This window comes from Myotis nattereri, assembly GCF_964212035.1.
Source record: "Myotis nattereri genome assembly, chromosome: 9".
In the NCBI taxonomy this organism is placed as follows: Eukaryota; Metazoa; Chordata; class Mammalia; order Chiroptera; family Vespertilionidae; genus Myotis; species Myotis nattereri.
The window spans coordinates 76,835,679-76,844,491 of NC_138084.1; the positions used below are offsets into that span (position 1 = coordinate 76,835,679).

The following is an 8,813-nucleotide window of genomic DNA, read 5'->3' on the forward strand; positions in this document are numbered from 1 at the left end:
TGTTTAGACTTCAGACGGTGCCTACAGATTCTGAGATGGAGCTAGGGGAACATGGAACAACTGTCAGTACCTTTGTGGTTGCTGACCATGAGTTACTCAGGGAGCTTCGATAGGTGCGGACAAGGCACTGGGGTGTGGGGGTGGTGAGTGAATGAGTATGGCGAGCCTCTGCTGGCCCATTCCTCTGCGTGGAAGAGAGACGACAAAGGAGAGGAGCAGGAAGGAAGTGATACAAAAGGGTCTTTGTACAGTTTTCTCTTGCTTGTGGGAAATTGAAAAAACGACAGTTATTTCATCATGAACCAAACTAAAATTTGAATTTGTACAGTACATCCAATCCAAATAGGGAGCCTTTACCCTGTTGCTTGGCAGAGCATACATTTTTCAAACTCATTGATGGTATATGCTGCCTGCTCCTGGGAAATCTCCCCCATGGGTCCTACCTGGAATCCTGTCACCAGCAGGACAGGTCTCATCATACCAACACCCTCCAAAATAGGTTCTGTCAAACCATCGGCAGAGGAAGGAAGTTAGTAGAAAGAGGAGCTCACCCCTTCCTCCAGACGCCAGTGAGGCCATGTTGGCTGACACCAGCTCACCTGCTCTTAGCTCTGGATTCCTCGCACTTCCCTGGAGACGTGCTGGCCACAGCACTACTCGTGACCACGTTTTTTCTCACCACACTCTCATGCCCATTTCAGCACCCAGAATAAGGTGGCTATTTAGATGAAACACAACTGAGGTGTTGTTTTAATTCTTCCAGTGAGTGATTCCAGATTATAGACAAGTGCCCCTGATGCTTAACTGCATCTGCAATTGCAGGAAAGAAGACACTAGAAGGGTCAAATCAAGCTGTACATTTTACACAGGCACTTATTTGAACTTGCTCGAGCACCTGCACATGCATGCATGTGTGTGCATGGGAACAGAGGCGCACACATGTGCTCGCTAAGGGGAAGGACTGGGACACTGGGCCTTTTGGGGCGTGCCTCCTGAGGGGAATGACTGCTGTTTATTCTTTTTCATTAAATGAACAAGCTTTTAATACAGCTCAGGTATGTAAAATACTGCACACGGTAAAAGCTCTAGAAAACTAGAGCTTCACATCTTGTTTTTAAAAAGCCATTGAGCTTAAGTGAAAAACCCAAGAATGGAGTACAAAACTGTAACAAGGGCCATGGTGGTTCCGCAGTGTCTGCATCCAAAGTCCTTTACTGCAGAGCAGCAACCTACTCAGTGGATATCACACTGATCTGTGCGTGGACACAGGCAGGTCCAGCCTAAGGGTGGGGTGGGGAGCTGCGTTGTCAGTTGGGTGTGCTCGAACTGGAACAGACCTCATAAGGCCAAGAACCAGCCAGCATGAAGGATTAAATTGGAATGCGCGTGTGCGCACGAGCACACACACACACACACACACATTCCATGTAGGTTGGCTTCTGGGTTTTGGTTTTGGTTTTTCCTAGGAGCTGTGACGGGTTCTTGTAAGTTTACTGGTAAACAATGTCCATGGTAGGGCCTTACCGCTTGGTCTAATGTAGTGACTTTTGTAGCACTCTGTACTGTGGTCTCTCCTCTCACTGTGTACTGCAGATGAACCATTTAGCTAACCCTCTCACCTTCCCCAATCTACCCTTCGTGGAGAGCTCACAGGTCAGTCGCTTGAAATGTTCTGGAAGACCAGCATATTTATTTCCATAGCAGATGACCTTGATCCCTTTGTCCAGCATGTTTTCTTGAACTCATCTACATCTCCTCTCCAAACAAGCATGAAACATTCTAAGATTTATACCTGACAGCCTCCAGAAAAGGGCTTGGAAAATGGTGACATCCAAGGTCTGGCCACAACCCAGGGAAAGAAATGACTTGTTTTCATAGAGTTTCTGAACCTCTCTCGTAGCTTCAGTGTTCCTGAGCACATTCCGGCGCCCAGCGGAGGAAGGAGAGTGCCTTAGGGTTGGTGTAGCTCCCATGGATGTGTGCCACTCTCAGTTTCCGCTCCTGTAGAGCCCACTGTAGGACCTCTTGTTCATCAGTAAGGTCAAGGGACCCGGGCTGTTTTCCCCGCTATGCTGTGTACAGTGCCAGCAGACTGTCGAAACCTGGAGTCGATTCCAGGGCCCCATTTTCCATCAGGTAGAGAACTGACTGAAGTAGCTCCTTTCCAGAGTCTTCCGTCTTTGACTCCAAGTCATCGAATACTTCATATAAACAGCCCTTGAAATGCGTGGATCGAACATTGCTAGCACAAGGAGAGGGGTTTCTGAATAAGGTCATGGGCAACATGAACAAGATTCTTGTTTTCATGGAGACAGACATTCCTGAAATTTTTTGCTCTCCTTATCTTCTAGAAGATCAAAGTCAGTGGCAGCATCACGAAAGCCTGAATTAACTGTTAGGGTTTGGCCAGTGACTTGGGCTGTGAAATAATTCATAACTGAGAGAAGAGATAGATGCAGGGAGAAAATTTATTTTACTTTCCAAGGGAGGAAAGGGCCAAGTATTGCTCATCAATACAGGATGGGGGAAGAAAGAGTGGCTTTCGCTTTTAAAGAGCAATTGGTTGCTGTTGCTAGATGACAAGGAAGGGAGGGGAGGGAGTGATTGTGTTGAAGTTGAGCAGATACGGGGGTGGGGGGGGGTGCCTTAAAAAGTTAGTTTGTTTGCTTTTCAGGAGATAGTCTGGCAGATGTCCTAAGGAGATGTCTTATCAGCATTTTTCCCAATCCTGTAAAACAAGCTTAGAATAAAAGTTATGAAGAGTTCAAAAGAGGTCTGAAGGGGAGAGAGAAGGGAACTAGAGAGTCCTTGATGTGAATTCTCCCTGATTGTGAAGACGGCAAGGAGCAGGAAGATGCAAGAATGCAACCTTATCTTGTCCCGAAGTTTGAACAGAAAAGCTGTCTGAATCAGAGGAGCCGAACATCTTGGGGTTTAATTACCAGGTGTTTTTCCTAAATTGTGGAAGGTCACAGCAAAGATGAAAAAAGGCCTTTTTCTATCCTTACATAACCCCTTCCAGGATTTCAGGGCTGGAACCTGAGGTGCAACCATCGCACTGATGTGTGTTTTGATCACCAACACAACTTCCCAAGGCTTCTTACTTTTTAGAAGCAGCGTCCTGGGCTCTTTTTTGAGGGAGAAGGGGAAGGGGGGTGGGGAGAGCACGATCACCGAAGGATCCAAAAATCTTGGATCCAAAAATCTTCTACAAGGAGCCAATCCTCCTATCTCAGAAGATTGGCTCCTTGTAGAAGCCATCCAGTTTCTGTTGGAAGCATCTGACAATTCCATTCTGATCTCTTCTGGATGCTGTGTATTCCTGGTTTTCCACCCATCCCTCTAGTGCAGCGGTCGCCAACCTTTCGGACCTCACGGACCACCAGTGGTCCACAGACTACCCGTTGGCAACCGCTACTCTAGTGGAAGGTCTTTTTTTTCTGTTCATTCTGTGTCAGCTCCAAACCACCCCACTCTAACTTTATTTTTTAGAAGTCACTATTTTACTATAATAAATCCTTATTTTTCTTGTGATCGTCACCTTTAAAAATTAAAACTGGTCCTGGCCAGTGTTCTCAGTGGTTAGAGCGTCAGCCCACATATTGGGTTGTGGGTTGGCTCCCTGGCCCGGTCTAGGCACGTGCAGATGCAATCAATCAATGATGTTTCTCTCTCTTTCTCCCTCTCCCCCCTCCCTCAGCCCCCACCTTCTCTTTCACACTCTCTAGAAATGAATGGGGATGATGTTTTCATATCTTGGATACTTTTATAAATTAAACAGAATCTGACATTTCGTCTGCTCTCACCACCACTTTTGATGCTTCTGGAAAGGATCTTCAACTAGATGAACCACTAGTTTTATCTAGTAATGGGATTTACTTTCTCAGAGCCCTTTGAGACAACCAGAACACCATGGAGTCAGTATTTAGTTATAAATTGTATGAGAACTTGTACTTTGCAAAAAACACTTATATTATCTCCTTGGAATTATTTGCCTCCATTAAGTGGTGTCTGCCTTGTTCTCTGTCTAGATTGTAAACTCTGGGAAGAAGCCTTGGCTTATACTTATGTATCCATCATTGAAAAACTGAAAACACTGAGTAAAAAATAAATAAATAAATAAAAATAAAAATCAATGGGGAAAAAAATGTCCTCAGGGGAGGATAAAATATTAAAACTGAGTAATTGCCTTTACTCCATAAATGAGTAATAAATGGATAACATTAGCATGAATTTAATGTTTTTAGAATTACAAAAGCTATGCACTTTATAAAAAATTTCACCACCACCTAAAGGAGAATTGATTTGCAAGTCTCGCCTTCAGAGGTGACCATCATGAGTGGTCTGGTGGGTCTCTCATGGGCTCTCTGCTTCTCATTCTGTCTTTTTCTGTCTCTGTCCCCATGCATTCACACATATGCACGCCCGCCTGTTGAAATCACATGTTATGTTGTCTAGCAGGTGGGCTTCTGGATGCAGACGCTTGGTCCGCATGTCTCACCTAAGAGAATCACTGAGGTCTTTATCTGCAGCCCATAGGGACCCCTGCACCTCCTTTACAGCTGCTGCGCTCCACTCCTCCACGTGAACCAGGGCGGATAAAACCCCGACCCCCCTACATGACATTACCAGAAGTGTTTTCCCAATCCCCGGCTATTTCACCAGTGCTCTGGTGGGTGGTCTTGAAAACACATCTTTTAAAAATTGTGCAAGTATTTCTGCGGGGTCAGCTCCTGGAATGAGCATGGCCAGGAGCAGGTGAGCGCCCGCGGGAGCGTGCAGGGTCCTGCACGCTGTCCTTTCAGAGCTGGGCCTTTCCGCTTCTCTCCAGGGGCTCCGCTGTTTTCTCACCGTGTCCCGGGCTGCTTGCCTCCTGACTAGCAGCCTGCCTGTCGGAGTGACAGTGCTCTCCCACCCCCGCGTGTTCACAGGGAGCGCGGGCCCACTGGGAGGCCGGTGTCTGGGACAGTGCGGGAGTGTGCACCGCCTCGCACTGGAATGCGTGTGCTTGCTCTCTGCCCATGTTTAACCCACTGCCTTCGGGGCGTTTCCTGCGTGGCAGGGGTGTGAAACCTTTCTCTGGCCGTGGGCTGTAAGGAACGCTTCTCAGTGTGTGGTTTTTCTTCCCAGCTTCCTGCATTTTTCTTGTTTTTGTTTTGGGCACAGGAAGAACCAGACGTTTCCCCACTGGCTCCTGGCTCTGGGGCCTCTCCTCTGCCCTGAGATTACGCACATACTAACGAAAAGGCCTTTTTTTTTTTTTTTTAGATTGGATCTTTAATTCATCTGGAATTTCCCTTTCAAATAACAAAAATCCTCGTGCAAATAAAAACAGAAAACAAATTAATAAAACAAATTAATCTGTCCCTTCTTGAAATATGTGAGCAGCCACAGAAAGGCAACTGTGGTGGGATCCCCTTTATAGGAAACATCCGGAATAGGTAAAGGAACACAGACAGAAAGCAGATGAGAGGTTGCCAGGGGCTGAGGAAGGGGGGGATGGGCAGTGAGTCTTTTGGTGAAGGGTTTCCATTTGGGGAGATAAATATTCTGCAAATAGGTTGTGGTGATGTTTGCACAGCCTCGTGCATGTACATAATGCTCATGATTTGCACAATTTAAAACAAAAACATTTTATGACATGTAAGTTACAACTTGAAATAAGTTAAAATATACAATAGTTAAAACAAAAATATTAACACCGAAACAAAAGCTCAAAAAGGGAGGGTAAAGGGAGTTCTGGGTCGGGGAGCAGTTCAAGAGGCTCCATAGCTGGCACTGAGGAGTTTTCTAAAACCAGCTCTTTGTTCAGGGGTGGTGGGTAACGTGCTGGATCCATTGCAGGTGCCGGCGACGGTTCTACCTGCGGAGGGACGGGTGATTTGCCAGCTCGTGGGTACCGGTGCACGTGATGACTCTCCCAGTGGGTGCTGCGGAATGCGGTGCACATGCCGCCTCCCTGCAGGCCTGCTGATGACATGGGTGCTGGTGCTGGTTGCGGCTCTGGAGAGGCCGCTGGAGTTGACGCTCCTCCAGTTTGGGAGCCGCCTGTACTTATGCACTGTTCTCTGCACCTGTATCTGCTCCTGAGGGTGTGCAGGCACTGGAGCTGGAGGAGGAGGAGGGAAGGTCATCCATGTGCCGGCCTTTCCATGTAGCCCCCAGAGGCAGGACACAGCCGGAGCCCGCCAGAGAAGCCACAGCCAGGACTCACCATAGGACATCCTCCTCCAGAGGGGTGGTCTGAAGCCAGACTTTGTTCCCGGCCCAATGACAGACTCCAAGTTTCCTTTCTGTGTGTCCAGCCCTGCCCCCTGCCTATATGCTCTCATGCACCCCCCTGCCTTCTCATGGTTGGCCTTTGCCTCAAGGGGCTGCAGGTTCTCAAATCAAACCCAAAGGAGTGGGCACAGTGCTCCAGGTCAGGGCTGCACATGAAGAAGTGCACAAAGACCTTGGGTGGGACCTGGGAAGCATCCAGGGCAGCCTCTGGGCCTGCCCCACCCATGTCTGGGCCCTGTTTCTGGAGACCCCTCAGTAGCCAGTCAGCCCAAGCTTTCACTGACCCTTGTTGGTTGCGTGGCACACCTGCATTTCACCAGGGGAGATGGAGTGGTCGTCCCCACTGACCACTTCCTGAAGGACCTCCTGAGTGGAGTTCTGCAATGAGAATGGCCATTAGCCCATCTGGAGGCATCAGAGCCTGGGGGACATGAGATCCCCCTCTAGGGCTCAAGAGAAACCCCAGGCAGAGGATAGCGCTCTATACTTCACGTCCACCCAGCCAGCCTGGACCTGTGGTGTGAACGTGACCAGCCCACCTGGCTTCTGACACCTCCTCAACCTACACTTTTTTCAGGGCAGGCCCTCCCTATGTGAAACCCTCCTGCTTGTCACACACACAGGGAGGGACCTAGAGGTGTCCTTGTGGTGGCCTGGCCTGGACTGGACCACGCCAGGTCTTCCTGTTTCCTTTAAGTCCTTCCAGGAAAAAGGACAGACATGCCTGGGGTGAGATCTGACTCAAAGTCTGCAACTTTCCTGAGGCCAAGGCCTTGAGACCTGGGGATGCAACAAGTAAACATGCTGCTCTCTGGAGCATCTCTAGCTAAGTGAGCTGGGTAGATGCTTACATAGAATGTGGCTGCGTGGTTACCAGGGCTCCAAGTTCCTTTGGGCTCTTTCATGAGGAAGTGAGTTACCTGCCTGGGTTCCCCTACCTGAGCTTTCTCCTGAGACAAGAGCTCCAAGGGCCCCTCTGGGCTGCTGACTGCTCCCCTGCACCACACACCACACACAGTTACACAACTGTCCCTACATAGAGTCTGACCAAGTGAAGGGCTCAGTTTACTTCTTTCATGTCTTTGCTGTCCTTTACTCCCTGACATTCGGGAACCACCGGGGCTCCTCTGTGACACCCTTCGCAGGATGTTGAGTGACACCCCTTGGTTCTGACCCCAGTGTCGTCCTTCATGCTTCAGAGTGAGAAGCTCACCAAGCAAAAGCCAGAAGTGAAACTTCGAAGGCGGTTGCAGAGCCTGCACGGGCCTGTTGGTGACCTGTCGTACCTGCCCCTCACTGGCGCAGGCGGCCGTCCCCGTAGACCGTCTCCCCCTGGTATCCTGGGTAGAGCTCTGCAATGACAGTGCCTGGCAGCGGGACCGGAGGCAGCAGGGCCAAGTCAGTTCGTTGTCACAACTTCTTTTCAATCTTCTGTTCTCAAATCAGGCCTGGACTGTGTCTGCCCCGACCTCCACCAGGGGGATGAAATTCACCTCTAGGGATCAGGATAAACCTCGGGCAGAGGGATTCGCCCCACACTACAGACCCATTCTGCCAGACTCGACGTGAGCAGGCCCTCCCCACGGGAACCTCTTTTCCTACACACACACACACACACACACACACACACACACACACACACACACGGGGAGGAGACATTGAGATGCCCAAGCCGGGTCAGAGTGGCGGCCTCGCCTGAACTGGACACCCTGGGCCTCCATTTGTTTGTTACCCTGAGGGTCTCTCCAGGGAAATAGCCAGAGGCTTTTGGTTTGAGATCTGATCCAAAGTCTGCAACATCTAAAGGGCCTGTCATCGTGGGCTTTCCTCAGACCACGGCCTCGGGATGTGTGGACGCTCTATTGAGCTTCTCCAGCAAAGTGAGCTAAATAAGGGCATCTCTAGAATGTGGCTGCCAGTTCCCAGGGTTTAAAGTTCTGTGCCTGGGTTCCCCGACCTGAGCTTCCTCCTGAGGCAAGAGCTTTTCCAAGGCCCCTTTGGGCTGCTGACTGCTCCCCCTGCACCACACACCACACACGGTTTACACCGTAACTATACAGAGTCTGACCAAGTGAAGGGCTCAGTTTACTTCTGCTTGATTGCTTTTAACCCCCTGCCATTCAGGAACGCATGGAGCTCTTTCTGCGACACCCTTCTCAGGATGGCAATGCTGAGGGATGCCCCTCCATCCGACCCCAAAGCCATCCTTCCTGCTTCAGAGTGAGAAGCTCACCACGCAAGAAACCATAAGTGAATCTTCTAAGGTGGTTGAAAGCCTCATTCCCAGCCATCTCTCGCCTCAGGCCATCGCAAGGTGTCTCAAACCTATTTGCTAATTACCCGCCTGCCTCCTTGAAATGTCCTCCAGACGTTTCAGTAATTGGGAATTACCTCTCTGTTCCTACAACACTGAGACTCCTTTTCCATTAGGTGTGTCCCCCGCTAAGGCTGTGCTGACAGGAGATGAGTCATATCTCCTAAGTCAGCCAGTAGCTGCACCGTCAACAAAGAGGAGAAAGGAGAGAAAATGA

The 8,813-nt window shown here is 49.5% G+C and overlaps 1 pseudogene across 1 annotated transcript; it reads right to left on the reverse strand.

Moving 5' to 3' along the window:
* Positions 1-353: 353 nt before the first annotated feature.
* LOC308525574 (protein FAM118B-like) lies at positions 354-8,098 on the reverse strand (annotated as a pseudogene). Its single transcript has 5 exons — positions 8,015-8,098; positions 6,567-6,660; positions 3,009-3,128; positions 1,525-2,392; positions 354-451 (listed from the first exon to the last, which is right to left on the reverse strand). The product of its transcript is annotated as a protein FAM118B-like (transcript).
* Between the last annotated feature and the right edge of the window lie 715 nt (positions 8,099-8,813).